The sequence below is a fragment of the Gymnogyps californianus genome, chromosome 13, assembly GCF_018139145.2.
Source record: "Gymnogyps californianus isolate 813 chromosome 13, ASM1813914v2, whole genome shotgun sequence".
Taxonomy (NCBI): domain Eukaryota; kingdom Metazoa; phylum Chordata; class Aves; order Accipitriformes; family Cathartidae; genus Gymnogyps; species Gymnogyps californianus.
This window is the reverse complement of record NC_059483.1, coordinates 23,742,537-23,765,680: the sequence shown is the minus strand read 5'-3', so window position 1 is coordinate 23,765,680 and position 23,144 is coordinate 23,742,537. Positions and strand designations below refer to the sequence as shown.

At 58.6% G+C, this 23,144-nt stretch overlaps 2 long non-coding RNA genes across 3 annotated transcripts; both read right to left on the bottom strand.

The window, feature by feature from the left end:
• Positions 1 to 5,621: 5,621 nt before the first annotated feature.
• On the bottom strand, positions 5,622 to 21,604 carry LOC127021377 (uncharacterized). 2 transcript variants are annotated; one of them, XR_007767207.1, is made up of 3 exons: positions 21,591 to 21,604; positions 13,517 to 13,594; positions 5,622 to 5,688 (listed from the first exon to the last, which is right to left on the bottom strand). It is a non-coding gene; the product is annotated as an uncharacterized LOC127021377 (long non-coding RNA). The 2 variants fall into 2 exon arrangements; XR_007767206.1 differs by lacking the exon at positions 21,591 to 21,604 and adding an exon at positions 13,796 to 13,809.
• Positions 12,313 to 13,376, bottom strand: LOC127021382 (uncharacterized). The gene is made up of 3 exons (XR_007767213.1): positions 13,324 to 13,376; positions 12,756 to 12,863; positions 12,313 to 12,369 (listed from the first exon to the last, which is right to left on the bottom strand). It is a non-coding gene; the product is annotated as an uncharacterized LOC127021382 (long non-coding RNA).
• Positions 21,605 to 23,144: the final 1,540 nt, after the last annotated feature.

The window sequence follows — 23,144 nt, the reverse complement described above, 5'->3', positions numbered from 1 at the left end:
AGTAAAAACAAAAAAGCAGAAGGTAACCTGAACTTCTTCCAAAAGACGATGTTGACTAGAATTTTAATCCTTTTAATTGTATACCCTTCTAGTATTAAACCGAATAAAAAATGATACCTGAGTGACGTAACATCAATAAAAATGCTTTTCTGCAGTAGTTAGAAGACAGGATACCTGATGATCTTTCCTAAGGCGTGTTTGTTACAGAATGAGGATTTCCTGATGTCCTGTGTGCACTTTATGATCTCAAGCCAGACTACTGTATATACCCACAGGATAACAATTGGAAGTAAGTAATAATATTTTTTTAAGGACATTTCTTACCTTCAGTAACAGCCCATCCAGACCTGTATTAGATGAAAGGCTCTTCTTTCAGGACGGTGAAAGGAGACAGATTCTTATGGATTGAGGAGCTGCAAGTACCGCACAGGAAAATCTAGCGGTGACAGTAGAAAATGATTTAGAATTTCCAATAACAGAACTGGATTGGGAAGTCCTGCTGTCAATGGAAGTAGAAATAATAGCTGTTTGATACATCTCAATTTGGTTAGGTTTACAACATCTGCCTAAAGGTGGTGAAATGCAACAGATTGGTTTCTAGGTTTATTACGAGCCTTGTGTCCTTGAGACTTAATTTTAAAAAAGGAAATTCGGAAGTGTTATCTTGCATATTTTACATTTTTGACGTAAGCTTTTTGTGTGGTAACGCCTATTCAGGTTTTCAGAGCGCTTAAAACATTTTCAGTACATCACAGAATCATCGGCTTCACCTTCAAGTTCCTTCTGAAACTAAACATCTGGGACTTCATGGAATCACTGAGTAACAAACTGAAGATACCAAGTCTGCACGCTCTGCAGCTAGACCCTCTCATGGAGAAATGGGTGCTTTACATGAATTCTGCTCAGCTGTTGAAGGTTTGGATGCAGGAACAGGGAACTGAAAGGACTGTCAGCTTCCCTACTGAATATCTGCTTGACAGCGGCACCTCTGCCTGAGGTAATTCAGAAGGATGTGATGTGTGCCAGTGCTTCATAATGCATCACAGTAACCTCTTGTGGTAATGTTAATGTTTCCAGCTCTATAGCCAGTGGAGCACGAGCAATGGTAGGACTGTGTTTAGAACCCTGTGGTAAGCCAGTTGATGTAAATGGCAGGCCCTGCCAGGTGAAAGCAAATCTCTCCCTCTCTGTCCCCAATCTGGGGAGCCTAAAAACTTTATCCTTCCCATCTGCTGTTGCCATTTCATGGCAAGACTTGTCCGTTGAGACAATGGACTGTATCAAGCAGACCGGGAGCAGCCGCAGTGAGCAGTTCAGTGGCGGTGTTCAGGGCTCTGTAACCTCCCGCGAGTCACCACTTGCCATGAGGTTTCTGTACAGGCCATGCAGGAGAATTGTGGTGGGAAGGAGACTTGATGAAGCTTTCCCGTTCTTCCAGCTCTTTTACCAACTCAGGAACAGCCCGGATGGCATCAGAAGGTGACTTGTATTGTAGGGTACTCTGCCATCGATATTTGGGCTCCTGTGTCAATGAGGAATGTTGTAAAGTAGCAATCGCTAATTGGCGCCATCAGCTCAGGACTGGGAGCCTGAGCAGTGGGGGCAGCGGCCCCGAGGATCAAGCCCTGACCCCAGTTGCCTGCATATTGGCAGTCGAGGCTCAGCGCTGATGGATTCGGGCATCTCCCCGGGCGCACAGCCCTAACTTCTGCTGGCTCCCTGTCATGCGGTGTCACCCCATCTCCTGACACAGACCCCGGAGGACAATCATGAGGAATTCACGAGGGAAACCCGACCAATTGCCGTGAAAGGGGAGCTGGCAACCACGTCTTCCGTCACCTCTCACACTCAGTGGTGACTGAGGGTGCTCCCCAGTTTCCCCTTTCTGCTTTGGTCTTTTGTACAGAGACAGGCTGGGTCTTTTCTATTGCATTGACTTTAGGTGAGGTTCTCCCCTGGTTTTCGTCCCGTGGGGTGTACAGTGGTCAAGAGCAGAAGAAAGACATGGACCTGCTTGAGCGGGTCCAGAGCAGGGCCACAGAGGTGATGAGGGGGCTGGAGCAGGTGTCAGTAGCTGAGGTGTCTGAAGTTAGGTCCCCTGCACGCTATCAACGAGTCTGTGACAAATAGGGGGAAAAAAGACTCCAGCCCTGCTGTTCTCTCAACAGGAGGATTGCATCAAACCAAAAGTCAGTCTGGCCTAGGGTGCCTTGCCTGTGGGTGAAGCCCAATTGGCCACCCCCAATTGGTGATGGCCCATCAATTAGGCCCCTCCCAGGGCCCATTAATTAGCGAGGCCCTTTGTTTGGCCTCCAGGACATTGGCTTGTCAGGCTTGTGTCCCTGGAGGTGCTCTTGAGACTGGCCAGGTGGGGCTCCCATCACTGCCTCCCGCACCGTGCGTCGGCCAGGTTGGTGTCGCTGTCTGTTGCTGGCCATGGTTGTGGGCTCCCCCAGCCCCTCGGGGCCCCGCTGCCGGTCGGAGGAGCCCCGTGCCTGGCTCCTGCCTGCCGACACCGTGGGCACCCACGGCTGCGCCCGGGCATGGGGCGCAGCCAGTGCTGGTGCCTCGCGGGGTTTGCTCTAGGTGCCACCCGGACACTTGTGCGAGAGCTCTGTCCCTCTCTATTTGGAGAGAAACGGCTGATCCCTGTAGCTGCGTGTCGGGGGTACGTCCTCTGCAGGACATTCCTGTTTTCTGAGAAAATCACCTGCCTTCAGTTCAAAAGGTGTCTGGTGTCCTCAGGCTTTCGACACTAACACTTACACGATTGCCAAAGGATGCCAAATTAATTTTGTTTCAGGAGCTCTTTCTTGCACACTTGTAAGCAAAGGAAAAGGCAGGGAGCTTAGAACCTGAATGTATTTTCATGCTAGACCTGCTGCTAGTGTGTGTCATTAGGTGAAAGACTAAAGATCCATCAGCTTTATCGTCGTCTTTTAATTTCTTTGCCAGTGTGCTGGGGGTTAAGGGTGGCTGTTTGGTCAGTGCCCCCCCAACCCCTACCCTGGCGGGGGCCGCCTTCAGCCCTTGCCGTAGGGCCCCACCACGGGGCTCGGGGGGCGGGGGGGCCGTTTTGGTTGGGGCTGGGGCTGGAAGGCGCTGGGCTGGTTCCGCAGCAGCTGGGGAGCCGGAGCCGGGCTGGGGGGCCGCGGGGGCCGTGGGGAGGGCGGGCGCGCCGGTTTTGCAGGCCGGAGCGGCGGCTGCTGGCGTTGCGTCCAGCTCTCAGGGGTGCCGGGGCGGCTGGTGTGGCTGGTGCGGCTGTCAGGGCGCGCCGGTTTTGCAGGCTGGAGCGGCGGCTGCTGGCGTTGCGTCCAGCTCTCAGGGGTGCCGGGGCGGCTGGTGTGGCTGGTGCGGCTGTCCGGGCGCGAGGGCCAGCCGCCGCTTTCCCGCTGGGCTCCTGAAGCTGCAGAGAGGCGCCTGTGGAGAGAGGAGGCCGCTGAGGCCCTCAGCTGCAGACGGGACACAGGGACTGTGCTCCACAGCACGGCCCAGAGCTGGCAAGGCTCACCACCATGGGCGGAGCTGCTGGCACGCCTTGGCCGAGGTGGACGCCTGCACCTCATGGCACCACCAAGCAGGGGGAATCCTCCGGGCAGGTTCGCTGGTCAGGAGCGGCGCGCGAGGGCGCCTCTCGCTGTCTAGGGCAATCTCGTCCCCCGCGCTTTCTCGTCCTGACCTTGCTTTGCCTCTGCCTGTCGCTCCTGGGGGCTGCTCTTGTCCGGGCAGGGCCACTTTGAGCTAACGCTGGCTCCAGGCAGAGCGGGCTCCCGAGAGGAAGGCCCAGGACTTAAGAGGCCAATTAAAGCACCTGACAGCAGCAGAAACCTCCGCAGAGTTTTCTGGCCAACCGCTCACTCGCCACTCCACAGCAGCCTGACTAGAAAGGCTTCGTGGCCACAGCAGCCATCGAAGGAAGCAGTGGGGGGGAAAATCAATGACTCACTGTTTTCTCTTCCTCCGCCGCCGGATCACGACACAGCACAACAGTTATCGCAAGTGGCAGGGAAATCAGGAGTGCTGCTGTGCCTATCATACAGTTCCTTCGCACGTCTTGAGGACAGAAGACGCTTGCGGAGCTCTGGGCATTGCTCTGGGGACTGTAAACACTTGTGGTTCTCTCGCCGACCACATCTGGAGGAGCAATTTGGAACGTTAGGCCGTCCTGTGCACCACTGGTAAGCTTGCAGCACGTTTGATGTGGCCGGGAAGTTCTCTGTTTCCCCCCCGGAGCTGGTGCCTGGAGGCACGCTCCCACCCTTTGGGACAGGTTGTCCCAGCGAACAAAACTCGGCAGGCCAGAAGGAGAGCCCGGGGGGAGCGCAGCTGCTTGACCAGTCGCTCCTTCGAGGGACACGGACACAAACCATCCCTGCAGCAGGCATGCCACCCCCAACTCTCCCTCCCGCCGGGCCAGCTCCCACACCCCGAGGGGACGGCGTCAGGCCCTCTGAGGAGACACCGGAGCCTTGTTCTCCCCTTCTGCCTTTTCTCCAGCATGGGCACTGCTTGCAGCCGCTCCCAGTTTTGGGACGCGTCTCCCACTTAGGGACCCCGCAAGACTGCTCAGTACCTGAGTCCGTTCGAAAAAATTCATATACGCCGCCGTGGTGGTCTTCTCCGGGCTTTGACAGCGCTGCCAAAAAGCAGAGACGACAGGTAAAGCCTCAGCAGGGCTCAGGCACAGAGGATGGAGGAGGACGGGGAGGTTCCCTCGAAGCCCCTGCCCGATCTGGGAGTCAGGGCATCGCTCTGGACCTCAGCTCACGGGAGGGATCCCGCTCTGTGCTGCCCTTGGGCCTTGGGCCTCTAGGGACTCTGGGATGCAGCCACCGCGGGAGGTACATTCGATTAAGAGTCCCATTTCCCATCACCTGCGGAACGTGCTGCAGATGCCTCGACCCCAAAACACTTTCAGCTTTGGCTGCTGACGTGAGGTGCAAGAGCGGGCACCGGGGAAGAGCCTGCTGGCACACAGCATCCTGATGGGTGACACCGGCTGAGCGGGGGACAGCAATTACCTGGCGTGCCGGTGGCTTGCATCGCCTCCGTTCCTTTGGCAGAGACTGGCAGCGAGCCACCGCTTCCTTCCGGAAACGCCTCCTTCTGCACAGCCTCTCGTTCCGACTCTTGAGAAAGCAAGCGGGACAGTTGGATCAGATGGAACCGTTCCCCGTCAGGGAGATGGCATCTTCAGGAGGCAACACTTCTCAAAGACATCGATCAGGTTTAGAAAAAACGCCTGGGCTTTTGGGGCTGCGCCTAGTCACTGCTCCAAACCACAGCCACGCCTGAGCTGCTGGGAGCAGCTCAAATCTGCCTACCGCCATCTGCACAAAGCAGCTCTGAGCCGTACTGGTAAAAGTGGGGCAGCAGCTGCCCCTGGCGCTCGGCTGGAACCCCAACTGGCAGCAGAGGCTCTGCACCGTCTCTGTGGCTCGCCACCGCCTGCAAGTGGGAGCCCAGCATCGCTGCTGCGAGGCTCTGATCGACCCCTTCCCACTGTGCAGGCTACAGCGTGTCCCAACATGTATCTAAAACCTCCGGTCGCCGAGTCCCACGGCTAAAGGCAGTGTGAAATGTACCCAACCGTGTCCTCTCTCCATTCCTCCAGCATCTGCCTCAGGACTTCAGATGGCTCCGGGGACTTTTTTCCTCCTTCGGCTTGGGACTTTGCTCTTGGAGGACCTTAACAGAAAGTATTTGGTTCAGTTTCACATGAACATTACAGAAACCCACTGCTCAGCCTGTGACAGCTCTCAGCAGAGACAGACTACTCACCCCTGCGATGCCAGCTGGGCTGTAAGGAGCGTCCAGCCGAGGAGCTGGAAGAGTCCTCCCTACGGGCACTTCTGTAACTAAACACGCAGAGAAGCTTCCGTCATCTATGTGATCGACATCGGCAGAACTGAACGGCAGAAGCGGTAAGGGGATCACGCAAGGAGAGGGCACACACGTGCACGTCTCCGTCCTCACACCTGCCGAGCCGCCCGGCTGGCTGACCTTTGGGCTTTGAGCTGGCAGCTCTCAAAGGGAGGAAAAAGCCATGATGACGTACCCATGCCATCTCCCAGAGGCTCAGTCCTGGAACCCAGCCGGGAAGCTGGATCACTGTCACCCACAGGCATGGCTGCAAAGAAGCGCAGGACAGAACAGCTCCCGTGACACAGTTCCAGATACTTCTTCAGATCAGAGTGGCAGCGAGTGCAATTCAAAGACGGGATTACTCCACGGCACTCATCTCTCCCTTCCACTCAGGAGCATGGTGCAAGGAGTTACCGCGTGCCTGCAATGGCACCATGCTGGGGCAAAACGAACCACGCAGGGAGCTGCCGGGAGAAGGGGCTCCCTGGAGCTCACACCAGCTCTAAACTCAACCCCAACAAGCCCGCTGGCTTGGCAGCCGGCACCGGGAGCAGCTCAGGCTCCGAGGGGCCGGCAAAGACAGCTTCGCCAGGCAAAGCGCCCCGAAGCACATCTCTGAGCCTGACCCGTTCCCTCTCTGCTCTTCTCCATGTCTGCGCCTTGGCCACGGAAGGAGCAACTTGCATGTCAGACGGCAAGAAGATGAAAAGGTAGATGCGCCTTCCTCCCACTGACTTACCTGTGGGATTGCTCTCAGGCTCGAGGACAGGAATAGACCAAGAAGTCGGGAAGCCGTCGACCTTGAGAGGATCTTAAGGCAAATTGCACGTGACTAAGCTGTTGCCACATTGTCAGTGGGTATTGTTTCAAGGAAAGGGACATGGAGAACGTACCTCCAGGGTGCCGCAGGGCTTCCAAACCAACGTCCAGCCGAGAACTGGATAAACCGTTGCCACCGACCCCTCATCTAGGAAGCAAGCACAGAATGAGAAACGTTTCCCTTGCATTGTTGGGATCCACTTCTGCCTGATGTGAACTGCAGGCACCGGAAGGGGGTCAGGTAACAACGTGGGAGCCAGACGTAGGTGGAGATTGCCAAAGCGCAGAGGGCCTGGTGACCTCTTGGCTGGCTCCTTGCAGCTCTCCACACACACTCTTTCCAGGCCATGGGCAACACCCCTCGAGGAAGCGGATGGACCAACGTACGGCCCCTGGCGCTTTCTTACCGGAGAGCTCTCACGCACACAGAGGAAGCCCTCGCGAAAAGCACCGAGGAAAAAAAAACCATCATCCATGCTCCTCGGGCAGAAGAGCCCACCGGCCTGTGAAAGGCTGCAACCAGCACCACCCGCTTACCTGCTCCCCGCGCTCGCCAATGGAGCAGCCCTGGCATGCAGGGCCACCAGGAGGAGGAGGAGGAGGTGGCGGGCAGGGCCATGGCCCCCTGTGCTCGCACCATGCTGCTGCTGCTGCTGCTGCTGCTGCTGCTGCTGCTGCTGCTGCTGCTGCTGCAGTAGTCTGGGCCGGGGGCTGAGCGGTCAGTGCTTATGACTGGCGCGGCATCGTGGGGCTCTGTGACCTCACAGCCCCGCTGTGACCTCACAGCCAGGCCGAGGCTGCGTGGGGATGCTCTCAGGTGCTCGTGAGGGGCACTGGAGCACAGCCAGGGAGCTGCCTCCCGGTTGGGAGCCCGTCCCGTCGGGCAGCTCCGTCCAAGGGCTGGACACAGTCCCACCCGGGCTGAGCCCCCAGCTCTGCGCTGTTTTCCGGGCACTGTCAGAGGGGCGGTGAGGAGCTCACAGTCCCCCAGAACGGCAGGAAACCACAGCCAAGGGAGTGCTGACCTCCTCGGTGCTGTTACCAACAGCTCAGGAGGCTGAAGAGGGAGTGATTTCAGTGTCGAGACAAGTGCAAGATCCCCTCCTGGAGGCAGCTGGCAGGCTGGAGCCCAGTTTGGCACCTTGGGGGACCCCAGGGCTAACGAGTCACTTTTGTTTCACGGGAAAGATGAAAGCCTTTACTTTTCCATTTCTTCTTCATGTGAAATTGAAGGAATCCTTTCTGTCAGGGTCCTCAAAGAGCAAAGTCAATCAATTAAAACAGTAAAAATAGTCTCTTAAATATTTGACATGCAAAAGGAAGCCTCGAGAGAGCAGCTGGTGGGTATAGGCTGCCCGACCAACCCAGTGGCCTTCGCTGATGGAGTGACTTACATCAGTGGACGAGGGAAGAGCTACCCATGTCATCTGTCTGGACTTCTGTAAGGCCTTTGACACAGTCCCCCCCAACATCCTCCTCTCTCAGTTGGACCTGATGGACGGACTGTTCGGTGGATAAGGAAGTGGTCGGATGGTCGCATCCAGAGGGTAGTGCTCAACGGCTCGATGCGCGGACGGAGATCGGTGACGAGCGGTGTCCCTCAGGGGACCAGTACTGTTTAATATCTTCATCAACGACATAGACAGGGGCATCGAGTGCACCCTCAGCAAGTTTGCAGGAGACACCAAGCTGAGTGGTGCGGTTGACAGCACGCCCGAGGACGGGATGCCATCCAGAGGAGCTGGACAAGCTCGAGAAGCGGGCCCACGTGAACCTCGTGAGGTTCAACAAGGCCAAGTGCAAGGTCCTGCACCTGGGTCGCGGCAAGCCCCGGTATCAATACAGGCTGGGGGATGAAGGGATTGAGAGCAGCCCTGCCGAGAAGGACTCGGGAGTACTGGTGGACGAAAAGCTGGACGTGAGCCGGCAACGTGCGCTCGCTGCCCAGAACGCCACCCGTATCCTGGGCTGCATCAAAAGCAGCGTGGCCAGCAGGTCGAGGGAGGGGATTCTGCCCCTCTACTCCGCTCTGGTGAGACCTTCTCCTGGGAAGAAAAGCAGAGCGAGCTGCGGTTGTTCAGCCTGGAGAAGAGAAGGCTCCGGGAGACCTGATTGCAGCCTTTCAGTACGTAAAGGGGGCTTATAAGAAAGATGGGGACCGAGTTTTTAGTAGGGCCTGTTGCAACAGGACAAGGGGTAATGGTTTTAAACTAGAAGAGGGTAGATTCAGACTAGCTATAAGCAGGACATTTTTTTTGCGCTGAGGGTGGCGAAACACTGGCACAGGTTGCCCAGAGAGGTGCAGATGCCCCGTCCCTGGAAGCATTCAAGGTCAGGTTGGACGGGGCTCTGAGCAACGTGATCTAGTTGAAGATGGCCCTGGCTCATGGCAGGGGCGGTTGGACTAGATGACCTTTAAAGGTCCCTCCCAATGCAAACCATTCTATGATTCTATGATTCAAGGTGCTGGGAGCACTGACTGCAAAGAGCGAGTCAATCTGAGTGTGAATATGTGTTAGGATAAGTCAAGTGGCTTTTGCCCCTGAAAGCATGTGGCAGAGGAAGAAGAATTGGTCGGAGTGGTTTTGGGTGGAGTGGAGCAGAAGTTCCATTAACTTGAGTGCCCGAGAGTGCCTGGTCTCTCCGCTACCACAAACTGAATCAAAAGGAAGGACTTGCCTGGTTGTGCCCAACTCGTTGTGTTCGAGCATCTCCCCAGTCTCACAGCCCTAACCTGCGCTGGCTCCCATGTCATACGGTGTCACCCCATCTCCTGACACAGACCCGGAGGACAATCATGAGGAATTCACGAGGGAAACCCGACCAATTGCCGTGAAAGGGGAGCTGGCAACCACGTCTTCCGTCACCTCTCACACTCAGTGGTGACTGAGGGTGCTCCCCAGTTTCCCTCTTCTGCTTTGGTCTTTTGTACAGAGACAGGCTGGTCTTTTCTATTGCATTGACTTTAGGTGAGGTTCTCCCCTGGTTTTCATCCGTGGGGTGTACAGTGGTCAAGAGCAGAAGACAGACATGGACCTGCTTGAGCGGGTCCAGAGCAGGGCCACAGAGGTGATGAGGGGGCTGGAGCAGGTGTCAGTAGCTGAGGTGTCTGAAGTTAGGTCCCCTGCACGCTATCAACGAGTCTGTGACAAATAGGGGGAAAAAAGACTCCAGCCCTGCTGTTCTCTCAACAGGAGGATTGCATCAAACCAAAAGTCAGTCTGGCCTAGGGTGCCTTGCCTGTGGGTGAAGCCCAATTGGCCACCCCAATTGGTGATGGCCCATCAATTAGGCCCCTCCCAGGCCCATTAATTAGCGAGGCCTTTGTTTGGCCTCCAGGACATTGGCTTGTCAGGCTTGTGTCCCTGGAGGTGCTCTTGAGACTGGCCAGGTCGGGCTCCCATCACCCCTCCCGCACCGTGCGTCGGCCAGGTTGGTGTCGCTGTCTGTTGCTGGCCATGGTTTGTGGGCTCCCCCAGCCCCTCGGGGCCCCGCTGCGGTCGGAGGAGCCCCGTGCCTGGCTCCTGCCTGCCGACACCGTGGGCACCCACGCTGCGCCCGGCATGGGGCGCAGCCAGTGCTGGTGCCTCGCGGGGTTTGCTCTAGGTGCCACCCGGACACTTGTGCGCGAGAGCTCTGTCCCTCTCTATTTGGAGAGAAACGGCTGATCCCTGTAGCTGTGTGTCGGGGGTCGTCCTCTGCAGGACATTCGTGTTTTCTGAGAAAATCACCTGCCTTCAGTTCAAAAGGTGTCTGGTGTCCTCAGGCTTTCGACACTAACACTTACACGATTGCCAAAGGATGCCAAATTAATTTTGTTTCAGGAGCTCTTTCTTGCACACTTGTAAGCAAAGGAAAAGGCAGGGAGCTTAGAACCTGAATGTATTTTCATGCTAGACCTGCTGCTAGTGTGTGTCATTAGGTGAAAGACTAAAGATCCATCAGCTTTATCGTCGTCTTTTAATTTCTTTGCCAGTGTGCTGGGGGTTAAGGGTGGCTGTTTGGTCAGTGCCCCCCCAACCCCTACCCTGGCGGGGGCCGCCTTCAGCCCTTGCCGTAGGGCCCCACCACGGGGCTCGGGGGGCGGGGGGGCCGTTTTGGTTGGGGCTGGGGCTGGAAGGCGCTGGCTGGTTCCGCAGCAGCTGGGGAGCCGGAGCCGGGCTGGGGGGCCGCGGGGCCGTGGGAGGGCGGGCGCGCCGGTTTTGCAGGCCGGAGCGGCGGCTGGCGTTGCGTCCAGCTTCAGGGTGCCGGGGCGGTGGGCTGTGGGCGTGGGGCGTTTGCGGGGGGCTGCTGGCGGGCCGCGGGGGGGGCGGGGGTGGCTGGGCGCTGCCGGGGGGCCGGGCTGGAGCGGGGCTGCTGGCGTGCGTCCAGCTCTCAGGGGTGCCGGGGCGGCTGGTGTGGCTGGTGCGGCTGTCCGGGCGCGAGGGCCAGCCGCCGCTTTCCCGCTGGGCTCCTGAAGCTGCAGAGAGGCGCCTGTGGAGAGAGGAGGCCGCTGAGGCCCTCAGCTGCAGACGGGACACAGGGACTGTGCTCCACAGCACGGCCCAGAGCTGGCAAGGCTCACCACCACGGGCGGAGCTGCTGGCACGCCTTGGCTGAGGTGGATGCCTGCACCTCATGGCACCACCAAGCAGGGGGAATCCTCCGGGCAGGTTCGCTGGTCAGGAGCGGGCGCGAGGGCGCCTCTCGCTGTCTAGGGCAATCTCGTCCCCCGCGCTTTCTCGTCCTGACCTTGCTTTGCCTCTGCCTGTCGCTCCTGGGGCTGCTCTTGTCCGGGCAGGGCCACTTTGAGCTAACGCTGGCTCCAGGCAGAGCGGGCTCCCGAGAGGAAGGCCCAGGACTTAAGAGGCCAATTAAAGCACCTGACAGCAGCAGAAACCTCCGCAGAGTTTTCTGGCCAACCGCTCACTCGCCACTCCACAGCAGCCTGACTAGAAAGGCTTCGTGGCCACAAGCAGCCATCGAAGGAAGCAGTGGGGGGGAAAATCAATGACTCACTGTTTTCTCTTCCTCCGCCGCCGGATCACGACACAGCACAACAGTATCGCAAGTGGCAGGGAAATCAGGAGTGCTGCTGTGCCTATCATACAGTTCCTTCGCACGTCTTGAGGACAGAAGACGCTTGCGGAGCTCTGGGCATTGCTCTGGGGACTGTAAACACTTGTGGTTCTCTCGCCGACCACATCTGGAGGAGCAATTTGGAACGTTAGGCCGTCCTGTGCACCACTGGTAAGCTTGCAGCACGTTTGATATGGCCGGGAAGTTCTCTGTTTCCCCCCGGAGCTGGTGCCTGGAGGCACGCTCCCACCCTTTGGGACAGGTTGTCCCAGCGAACAAAACTCGGCAGGCCAGAAGGAGAGCCCGGGGGGAGCGCAGCTGCTTGACCAGTCGCTCCTTCGAGGGACACGGACACAAACCATCCCTGCAGCAGGCATGCCACCCCCAACTCTCCCTCCCGCCGGCCAGCTCCCACACCCGAGGGGACGGCGTCAGGCCCTCTGAGGAGACACCGGAGCCTTGTTCTCCCCTTCTGCCTTTTCTCCAGCATGGGCACTGCTTGCAGCCGCTCCCAGTTTTGGGACGCGTCTCCCACTTAGGGACCCCAGCAAGACTGCTCAGTACCTGAGTCCGTTCGAAAAAATTCATATACGCCGCCGTGGTGGTCTTCTCCGGGCTTTGACAGCGCTGCCAAAAAGCAGAGACGACAGGTAAAGCCTCAGCAGGGCTCAGGCACAGAGGATGGAGGAGGACGGGGAGGTTCCCTCGAAGCCCCTGCCGATCTGGGAGTCAGGGCATCGCTCTGGACCTCAGCTCACGGGAGGGATCCCGCTCTGTGCTGCCCTTGGGCCTTGGGCCTCTAGGGACTCTGGGATGCAGCCACCGCGGGAGGTACATTCGATTAAGAGTCCCATTTCCCATCACCTGCGGAACGTGCTGCAGATGCCTCGACCCCAAAACACTTTCAGCTTTGGCTGCTGACGTGAGGTGCAAGAGCGGGCACCGGGGGAAGAGCCTGCTGGCACACAGCAATCCTGATGGGTGACACCGGCTGAGCGGGGGACAGCAATTACCTGGCGTGCCGGTGGCTTGCATCGCCTCCGTTCCTTTGGCAGAGACTGGCAGCGAGCCACCGCTTCCTTCCGGAAACGCCTCCTTCTGCACAGCCTCTCGTTCCGTCTCTTGAGAAAGCAAGCGGGACAGTTGGATCAGATGGAACCGTTCCCCGTCAGGGAGATGGCATCTTCAGGAGGCAACACTTCTCAAAGACATCGATCAGGCTTTAGAAAAAACGCCTGGGCTTTTGGGCTGCGCCTAGTCACTGCTCCAAACCACAGCCACGCCTGAGCTGCTGGGAGCAGCTCAAATCTGCCTACCGCCATCTGCACAAAGCAGCTCTGAGCCGTACTGGTAAAAGTGGGGCAGCAGCTGCCCCTGGCGCTCGGCTTGAACCACAACTGGCAGCAGAGGCTCTGCACCGTCTCTGTGGCTCGCCACCGCCTGCAAGGTGGGAAGCCCAGCATCGCTGCTGCGAGGCTCTGATCGACCCCTTCCCACTGTGCGGGCTACAGCGTGGTCCGACATGTATCTAAAACCTCCGGTCGCCGAGTCCCACGGCTAAGCAGAGTGAAATGTACCCACCGTGTCCTCTCTCCAGTTCCTCCAGCATCTGCCTCAGGACTTCAGATGGCTCCGGGACTTTTTTCCTCCTTCAGCTTGGGACTTTGCTCTTGGAGGACCTTAACAGAAAGTATTTGGTTCAGTTTCACATGAATACATTACAGAAACCCACTGCTCAGCCTGTGACAGCTCTCAGCAGAGACAGACTACTCACCCCTGCGATGCCAGCTGGGCTGTAACGGAGCGTCCAGCCGAGGAGCTGGAAGAGTCCTCCCTACGGGCACTTCTGTAACTAAACACGCAGAGAAGCTTCCGTCATCTATTGTGATCGACATCGGCAGAACTGAACGCAGAAGCGGTAAGGGGATCACGCAAGGAGAGGGCACACACGTGCACGTCTCCGTCCTCACACCTGCCGAGCCGCCCGGCTGGCTGACCTTTGGGCTTTGAGCTGGCAGCTCTCAAAGGGAGGAAAAAAGCCATGATGACGTACCCATGCCATCTCCCAGAGGCTCAGTCCTGGAACCCAGCCGGGAAGCTGGATCACTGTCACCCACAGGCATGGCTGCAAAGAAGCGCAGGACAGAACAGCTCCCGTGACACAGTTCCAGATACTTCTTCAGATCAGAGTGGCAGCGAGTGCAATTCAAAGACGGGATTACTCCACGGCACTCATCTCTCCCTTCCACTCAGGAGCATGGTGCAAGGAGTTACCGCGTGCCTGCAATGGCACCATGCTGGGGCGAAACGAACCACGCAGGGAGCTGCCGGGAGAAGGGGCTCCCTGGAGGTCACACCAGCTCTAAACTCAACCCCAACAAGCCCGCTGGCTTGGCAGCCGGCACCGGGAGCAGCTCAGGCTCCGAGGGGCCGGCAAAGACAGCTTCGCCAGGCAAAGCGCCCCGAAGCACATCTCTGAGCCTGACCCGTTCCCTCTCTGCTCTTCTCCATGTCTGCGCCTTGGCCACGGAAGGAGCAACTTGCATGTCAGACGGCAAGAAGATGAAAAGGTAGATGCGCCTTCCTCCCACTGACTTACCTGTGGGATTGCTCTCAGGCTCGAGGACAGGAATAGACCAAGAAGTCGGGAAGCCGTCGACCTTGAGAGGATCTTAAGGCAAATTGCACGTGACTAAGCTGTTGCCACATTGTCAGTGGGTATTGTTTCAAGGAAAGGGACATGGAGAACGTACCTCCAGGGTGCCGCAAGGGCTCCAAACCAACGTCCAGCCGAGAAGCTGGATAACCGTTGCCACCGCCCTCATCTAGAAGCAAGCACAGATGAGAAACGTTTCCCTTGCATGTTGGGATCCACTTCTGCCTGAGTGAACTGCAGGCACCGGAAGGGGGTCAGGTAACAACGTGGGAGCCAGACGTAGGTGGAGATTGCCAAAGCGGCAGAGGGGCCTGGTGACCTCTTGGCTGGCTCCTTGCAGCTCTCCACACACTCTTTCCAGGCCATGGGCAACACCCCTCGACGAGCGGATGGACCAACGTACGGCCCCCTGGCGCTTTCTTACCGGGAGAGCTCTCACGCACACAGAGGAAGCCCTCGCGAAAGCACCGGAGGAAAAAAAACCATCATCCATGCTCCTCGGGCAGAAGAGCCCACCGGCCTGTGAAAGGCTGCACCAGCACCACCCGCTTACCTGCTCCCCGCGCTCGCCATGGAGCAGCCCTGGCATGCAGGGCCACCAGGAGGAGGAGGAGGAGGAGGAGGTGGCGGGCAGGGGCCATGGCCCCCTGTGCTCGCACCATGCTGCTGCTGCTGCTGCTGCTGCCGCTGTGGCCGCTGCTGCTGCTGCTGCTGCTGCAGTAGTCTGGGCCGGGGGCTGAGCGGTCAGTGCTTATGACTGGCGCGGCATCGTGGGGCTCTGTGACCTCACAGCCCCGCTGTGACCTCACAGCCAGGCCGAGGCTGCGTGGGGATGGCTCTCAGGTGCTCGTGGAGGGGCACTGGAGCACAGCCAGGGGAGCTGCCCTCCCGGTTGGGGAGCCCGTCCCGTCGGGCAGCTCCGTCCAAGGGCTGGGACACAGTCCCACCCGGGGCTGAGCCCCCAGCTCTGCGCTGTTTTCCGGGCACTGTCAGAGGGGCGGTGAGGAGCTCACAGTCCCCCAGAACGGCAGGAAACCACAGCCAAGGGAGTGCTGACCTCCTCGGGTGCTGTTACCAACAGCTCAGGAGGCTGAAGAGGAGTGATTTCAGTGTCGAGACAAGTGCAAGATCCCCTCCTGGAGGCAGCTGGCAGGCTGGAGCCCAGTTTGGCACCTTGGGGACCCCAGGGCTAACGAGTCACTTTTGTTTCACGGGAAAGATGAAGCCTTTACTTTTCCATTTCTTCTTCATGTGAAATTGAAGGGAATCCTTTCTGTCAGGGTCCTCAAAGAGCAAAGTCAATCAATAAAACAGAAAAAATAGTCTCTTAAATTATTTGACATGCAAAAGGAAGCCTCGAGAGAGCAGCTGGTGGGTATAGGCTGCCCGACCAACCCAGTGGCCTTCGCTGATGGAGTGACTACATCAGTGGACGAGGGAAGAGCTACCCATGTCATCTGTCTGGACTTCTGTAAGGCCTTTGACACAGTCCCCCCAACATCCTCCTCTCTCAGTTGGACCTGATGGACGGACTGTTCGGTGGATAAGGAAGTGGTCGGATGGTCGCATCCAGAGGGTAGTGCTCAACGGCTCGATGCGCGGACGGAGATCGGTGACGAGCGGTGTCCCTCAGGGACCAGTACTGTTTAATATCTTCATCAACGACATAGACAGGGGCATCGAGTGCACCCTCAGCAAGTTTGCAGGAGACACCAAGCTGAGTGGTGCGGTTGACAGCACGCCCGAGGGACGGGATGCCATCCAGAGGAGCTGGACAAGCTCGAGAAGCGGGCCCACGTGAAACCTCGTGAGGTTCAACAAGGCCAAGTGCAAGGTCCTGCACCTGGGTCGCGGCAAGCCCCGGTATCAATACAGGCTGGGGGATGAAGGGATTGAGAGCAGCCCTGCCGAGAAGGACTCGGGGAGTACCGGTGGACGAAAAGCTGGACGTGAGCCGGCAACGTGCGCTCGCTGCCCAGAACGCCACCCGTATCCTGGGCTGCATCAAAAGCAGCGTGGCCAGCAGGTCGAGGGAGGGGATTCTGCCCCTCTACTCCGCTCTGGTGAGACCTTCTCCTGGGAAGAAAAGCAGAGCGAGCTGCGATTGTTCAGCCTGGAGAAGAGAAGGCTCCGGGAGACCTGATTGCAGCCTTTCAGTACGTAAAGGGGGCTTATAAGAAAGATGGGGACCGAGTTTTTAGTAGGGCCTGTTGCAACAGGACAAGGGGTAATGGTTTTAAACTAGAAGAGGGTAGATTCAGACTAGCTATAAGCAGGACATTTTTTTGCGCTGAGGGTGGTGAAACACTGGCACAGGTTGCCCAGAGAGGTGGCAGATGCCCCGTCCCTGGAAGCATTCAAGGTCAGGTTGGACGGGGCTCTGAGCAACGTGATCTAGTTGAAGATGGCCCTGCTCATGGCAGGGGGTTGGACTAGATGACCTTTAAAGGTCCCTCCCAATGCAAACCATTCTATGATTCTATGGTTCAAGGTGCTGGGAGCACTGACTGCAAAGAGCGAGTCAATCTGAGTGTGAACTATGTGTTAGGATAAGTCAAGTGGCTTTTGCCCCTGAAAGCATGTGGCAGAGGAAGAAGGAATTGGTCGAGTGGTTTGGGTGGAGTGGAGCAGAAGTTCCATTAACTTGAGTGCCCGAGAGTGCCTGGTCTCTCCGCTACCACAAACTGAATCAAAAGGAAGGACTTGCCTGGTTGTGCCCAACTCGTTGTGTTCGAGCATCTCCCCAGTCTCACAGCCCTAACCTGCGCTGGCTCCCATGTCATACGGTGTCACCCCATCTCCTGACACAGACCCCGGAGGACAATCATGAGGAATTCACGAGGGAAACCCGACCAATTGCCGTGAAAGGGGAGCTGGCAACCACGTCTTCCGTCACCTCTCACACTCAGTGTGACTGAGGGTGCTCCCCAGTTTCCCCTTTCTGCTTTGGTCTTTTGTACAGAGACAGGCTGGGTCTTTTCTATTGCATTGACTTTAGGTGAGGTTCTCCCCTGGTTTTCATCCGTGGGTGTACAGTGGTCAAGAGCAGAAGACAGACATGGACCTGCTTGAGCGGGTCCAGAGCAGGGCCACAGAGGTGATGAGGGGGCTGGAGCAGGTGTCAGTAGCTGAGGTGTCTGAAGTTAGGTCCCCTGCACGCTATCAACGAGTCTGTGACAAATAGGGGGAAAAAAGACTCCAGCCCTGCTGTTCTCTCAACAGGAGGATTGCATCAAACCAAAAGTCAGTCTGGCCTAGGGTGCCTTGCCTGTGGGTGAAGCCCAATTGGCCACCCCCAATTGGTGATGGCCCATCAATTAGGCCCCTCCCAGGGCCCATTAATTAGCGAGGCCCTTTGTTTGGCCTCCAGGACATTGGCTTGTCAGGCTTGTGTCCCTGGAGGTGCTCTTGAGACTGGCCAGGTCGGGCTCCCATCACGCCTCCCGCACCGTGCGTCGGCCAGGTTGGTGTCGCTGTCTGTTGCTGGCCATGGTTGTGGGCTCCCCCAGCCCCTTGGGGCCCCGCTGCCGGTCGGAGGAGCCCCGAGCCTGGCTCCTGCCTGCCGACACCGTGGGCACCCACGGCTGCGCCCGGGCATGGGGCGCAGCCAGTGCTGGTGCCTCGCGGGGTTTGCTCTAGGTGCCACCCGGACACTTGCGCGAGAGCTCTGTCCCTCTCTATTTGGAGAGAAACGGCTGATCCCTGTAGCTGTGTGTCGGGGGTACGTCCTCTGCAGGACATTCCTGTTTTCTGAGAAAATCACCTGCCTTCAGTTCAAAAGGTGTCTGGTGTCCTCAGGCTTTCGACACTAACACTTACACGATTGCCAAAGGATGCCAATTAATTTTGTTTCAGGAGCTCTTTCTTGCACACTTGTAAGCAAAGGAAAAGGCAGGGAGCTTAGAACCTGAATGTATTTTCATGCTAGACCTGCTGCTAGTGTGTGTCATTAGATGAAAGACTAAAGATCCATCAGCTTTATCGTCTTCTTTTAATTTCTTTGCCAGTGTGCTGGGGGTTAAGGGTGGCTGTTTGGTCAGTGCCCCCCCAACCCCTACCCTGGCGGGGGCCGCCTTCAGCCCTTGCCGTAGAGCCCCACCACGGGGCTCGGGGGCGGGGGGGCGTTTTGGTTGGGGCTGGGGCTGGAAGGCGCTGGCTGGTTCCGCAGCAGCTGGGAGCCGAGCCGGGCTGGGGGCCGCGGGGGCCGTGGGAGGGGGGCGCGCCGGTTTGCAGCCGGAGCGGCGGCTGCTGGCGTTGCGTCCAGCTCTCAGGGGTGCGGGCGGCTGGTGTGGTGGTGCGGCTGTCAGGGCGCGCCGGTTTTGCAGGCTGGAGCGGCGGCTGCTGGCGTTGCGTCCAGCTCTCAGGGGTGCGGGGCGGCTGGGTGGCTGGTGCGGCTGTCCGGGCGCGCCGGTTTTGCAGGCTGGAGCGGCGGCTGCTGGCGTTGCGTCCAGCTCTCAGGGGTGCCGGGGCGGCTGGTGTGGCTGGTGCGGCTGTCCGGGCGCGAGGGCCAGCCGCCGCTTTCCCGCTGGGCTCCTGAAGCTGCAGAGAGGCGCCTGTGGAGAGAGGAGGCCGCTGAGGCCCTCAGCTGCAGACGGGACACAGGGACTGTGCTCCACAGCACGGCCCAGAGCTGGCAAGGCTCACCACCACGGGCGGAGCTGCTGGCACGCCTTGGCCGAGGTGGACGCCTGCACCTCATGGCACCACCAAGCAGGGGGAATCCTCCGGGCAGGTTCGCTGGTCAGGAGCGGGCGCGAGGGCGCCTCTCGCTGTCTAGGGCAATCTCGTCCCCCGCGCTTTCTCGTCCTGACCTTGCTTTGCCTCTGCCTGTCGCTCCTGGGGGCTGCTCTTGTCCGGGCAGGGCCACTTTGAGCTAACGCTGGCTCCAGGCAGAGCGGGCTCCCGAGAGGAAGGCCCAGGACTTAAGAGGCCAATTAAAGCACCTGACAGCAGCAGAAACCTCCGCAGAGTTTTCTGGCCAACCGCTCACTCGCCACTCCACAGCAGCCTGACTAGAAAGGCTTCGTGGCCACAAGCAGCCATCGAAGGAAGCAGTGGGGGGGAAATCAATGACTCACTGTTTTCTCTTCCTCCGCCGCCGGATCACGACACAGCACAACAGTATCGCAAGTGGCAGGGAAATCAGGAGTGCTGCTGTGCCTATCATACAGTTCCTTCGCACGTCTTGAGGACAGAAGACGCTTGCGGAGCTCTGGGCATTGCTCTGGGGACTGTAAACACTTGTGGTTCTCTCGCCGACCACATCTGGAGGAGCAATTTGGAACGTTAGGCCGTCCTGTGCACCACTGGTAAGCTTGCAGCACGTTTGATATGGCCGGGAAGTTCTCTGTTTCCCCCCGGAGCTGGTGCCTGGAGGCACGCTCCCACCCTTTGGGACAGGTTTGTCCCAGCGAACAAAACTCGGCAGGCCAGAAGGAGAGCCCGGGGGGAGCGCAGCTGCTTGACCAGTCGCTCCTTCGAGGGACACGGACACAAACCATCCCTGCAGCAGGCATGCCACCCCAACTCTCCCTCCCGCCGGGCCAGCTCCCACACCCCAAGGGGACGGCGTCAGGCCCTCTGAGGAGACACCGGAGCCTTGTTCTCCCCTTCTGCCTTTTCTCCAGCATGGGCACTGCTTGCAGCCGCTCCCAGTTTTGGGACGCGTCTCCCACTTAGGGACCCCAGCAAGACTGCTCAGTACCTGAGTCCGTTCGAAAAAATTCATATACGCCGCCGTGGTGGTCTTCTCCGGCTTTGACAGTGCTGCCAAAAAGCAGAGACGACAGGTAAAGCCTCAGCAGGGCTCAGGCACAGAGGATGGAGGAGGACGGGGAGGTTCCCTCGAAGCCCCTGCCCGATCTGGGAGTCAGGCATCGCTCTGGACCTCAGCTCACGGGAGGGATCCCGCTCTGTGCTGCCCTTGGGCCTTGGGCCTCTAGGGACTCTGGGATGCAGCCACCGCGGGAGGTACATTCGATTAAGAGTCCCATTTCCATCACCTGCGGAACGTGCTGCAGATGCCTCGACCCCAAAACACTTTCAGCTTTGGCTGCTGACGTGAGGTGCAAGAGCGGGCACCGGGGGAAGAGCCTGCTGGCACACAGCAATCCTGATGGGTGACACCGGCTGAGCGGGGACAGCAATTACCTGGCGTGCCGGTGGCTTGCATCGCCTCCGTTCCTTTGGCAGAGACTGCAGCGAGCCACCGCTTCCTTCCGGAAACGCCTCCTTCTGCACAGCCTCTCGTTCCGTCTCTTGAGAAAGCAAGCGGGACAGTTGGATCAGATGGAACCGTTCCCCGTCAGGGAGATGGCATCTTCAGGAGGCAACACTTCTCAAAGACATCGATCAGGTTTAGAAAAAACGCCTGGGCTTTGGGGCTGCGCCTAGTCACTGCTCCAAACCACAGCCACGCCTGAGCTGCTGGGAGCAGCTCAAATCTGCCTACCGCCATCTGCACAAAGCAGCTCTGAGCCGTACTGGTAAAAGTGGGGCAGCAGCTGCCCCTGGCGCTCGGCTTGAACCACAACTGGCAGCAGAGGCTCTGCACCGTCTCTGTGGCTCGCCACCGCCTGCAAGGTGGGAAGCCCAGCATCGCTGCTGCGAGGCTCTGATCGACCCCTTCCCACTGTGCGGGCTACAGCGTGTCCCGACATGTATCTAAAACCTCCGGTCGCCGAGTCCCACGGCTAAGGCAGAGTGAAATGTACCCACCGTGTCCTCTCTCCAGTTCCTCCAGCATCTGCCTCAGGACTTCAGATGGCTCCGGGGACTTTTTTCCTCCTTCGGCTTGGGACTTTGCTCTTGGAGGACCTTAACAGAAAGTATTTGGTTCAGTTTCACATGAATACATTACAGAAACCCACTGCTCAGCCTGTGACAGCTCTCAGCAGAGACAGAACTACTCACCCCTGCGATGCCAGCTGGGCTCGTAACGGAGCGTCCAGCCGAGGAGCTGGAAGAGTCCTCCCTACGGGCACTTCTGTAACTAAACACGCAGAGAAGCTTCCGTCATCTAGTGTGATCGACATCGGCAGAACTGAACGGCAGAAGCGGTAAGGGGATCACGCAAGGAGAGGGCACACACGTGCACGTCTCCGTCCTCACACCTGCCGAGCCGCCCGGCTGGCTGACCTTTGGGCTTTGAGCTGGCAGCTCTCAAAGGGAGGAAAAAGCCATGACGACGTACCCATGCCATCTCCCAGAGGCTCAGTCCTGGAACCCAGCCGGGAAGCTGGATCACTGTCACCCACAGGCATGGCTGCAAAGAAGCGCAGGACAGAACAGCTCCCGTGACACAGTTCCAGATACTTCTTCAGATCAGAGTGGCAGCGAGTGCAATTCAAAGACGGGATTACTCCACGGCATTCATCTCTCCCTTCCACTCAGGAGCATGGTGCAAGGAGTTACCGCGTGCCTGCAATGGCACCATGCTGGGGCGAAACGAACCACGCAGGGAGCTGCCGGGAGAAGGGGCTCCCTGGAGGTCACACCAGCTCTAAACTCAACCCCAACAAGCCCGCTGGCTTGGCAGCCGGCACCGGGAGCAGCTCAGGCTCCGAGGGGCCGGCAAAGACAGCTTCGCCAGGCAAAGCGCCCCGAAGCACATCTCTGAGCCTGACCCGTTCCCTCTCTGCTCTTCTCCATGTCTGCGCCTTGGCCACGGAAGGAGCAACTTGCATGTCAGACGGCAAGAAGATGAAAAGGTAGATGCGCCTTCCTCCCACTGACTTACCTGTGGGATTGCTCTCAGGCTCGAGGACAGGAATAGACCAAGAAGTCGGGAAGCCGTCGACCTTGAGAGGATCTTAAGGCAAATTGCACGTGACTAAGCTGTTGCCACATTGTCAGTGGGTATTGTTTCAAGGAAAGGGACATGGAGAACGTACCTCCAGGGTGCCGCAAGGGCTCCAAACCAACGTCCAGCCGAGAAGCTGGATAACCGTTGCCACCGCCCTCATCTAGAAGCAAGCACAGATGAGAAACGTTTCCCTTGCATGTTGGGATCCACTTCTGCCTGAGTGAACTGCAGGCACCGGAAGGGGGTCAGGTAACAACGTGGGAGCCAGACGTAGGTGGAGATTGCCAAAGCGGCAGAGGGGCCTGGTGACCTCTTGGCTGGCTCCTTGCAGCTCTCCACACACTCTTTCCAGGCCATGGGCAACACCCCTCGACGAGCGGATGGACCAACGTACGGCCCCCTGGCGCTTTCTTACCGGGAGAGCTCTCACGCACACAGAGGAAGCCCTCGCGAAAGCACCGGAGGAAAAAAACCATCATCCATGCTCCTCGGGCAGAAGAGCCCACCGGCCTGTGAAAGGCTGCACCAGCACCACCCGCTTACCTGCTCCCCGCGCTCGCCATGGAGCAGCCCTGGCATGCAGGGCCACCAGGAGGAGGAGGAGGAGGAGGAGGAGGTGGCGGGCAGGGGCCATGGCCCCCTGTGCTCGCACCATGCTGCTGCTGCTGCTGCTGCTGCTGCTGCAGCTGCCGCTGTGGCCGCTGCTGCTGCTGCTGCTGCTGCTGCTGCTGCAGTAGTCTGGGCCGGGGGCTGAGCGGTCAGTGCTTATGACTGGCGCGGCATCGTGGGGCTCTGTGACCTCACAGCCCCGCTGTGACCTCACAGCCAGGCCGAGGCTGCGTGGGGATGGCTCTCAGGTGCTCGTGGAGGGGCACTGGAGCACGGCCAGGGGAGCTGCCCTCCCGGGTTGGGGAGCCCGTCCCGTCGGGCAGCTCCGTCCAA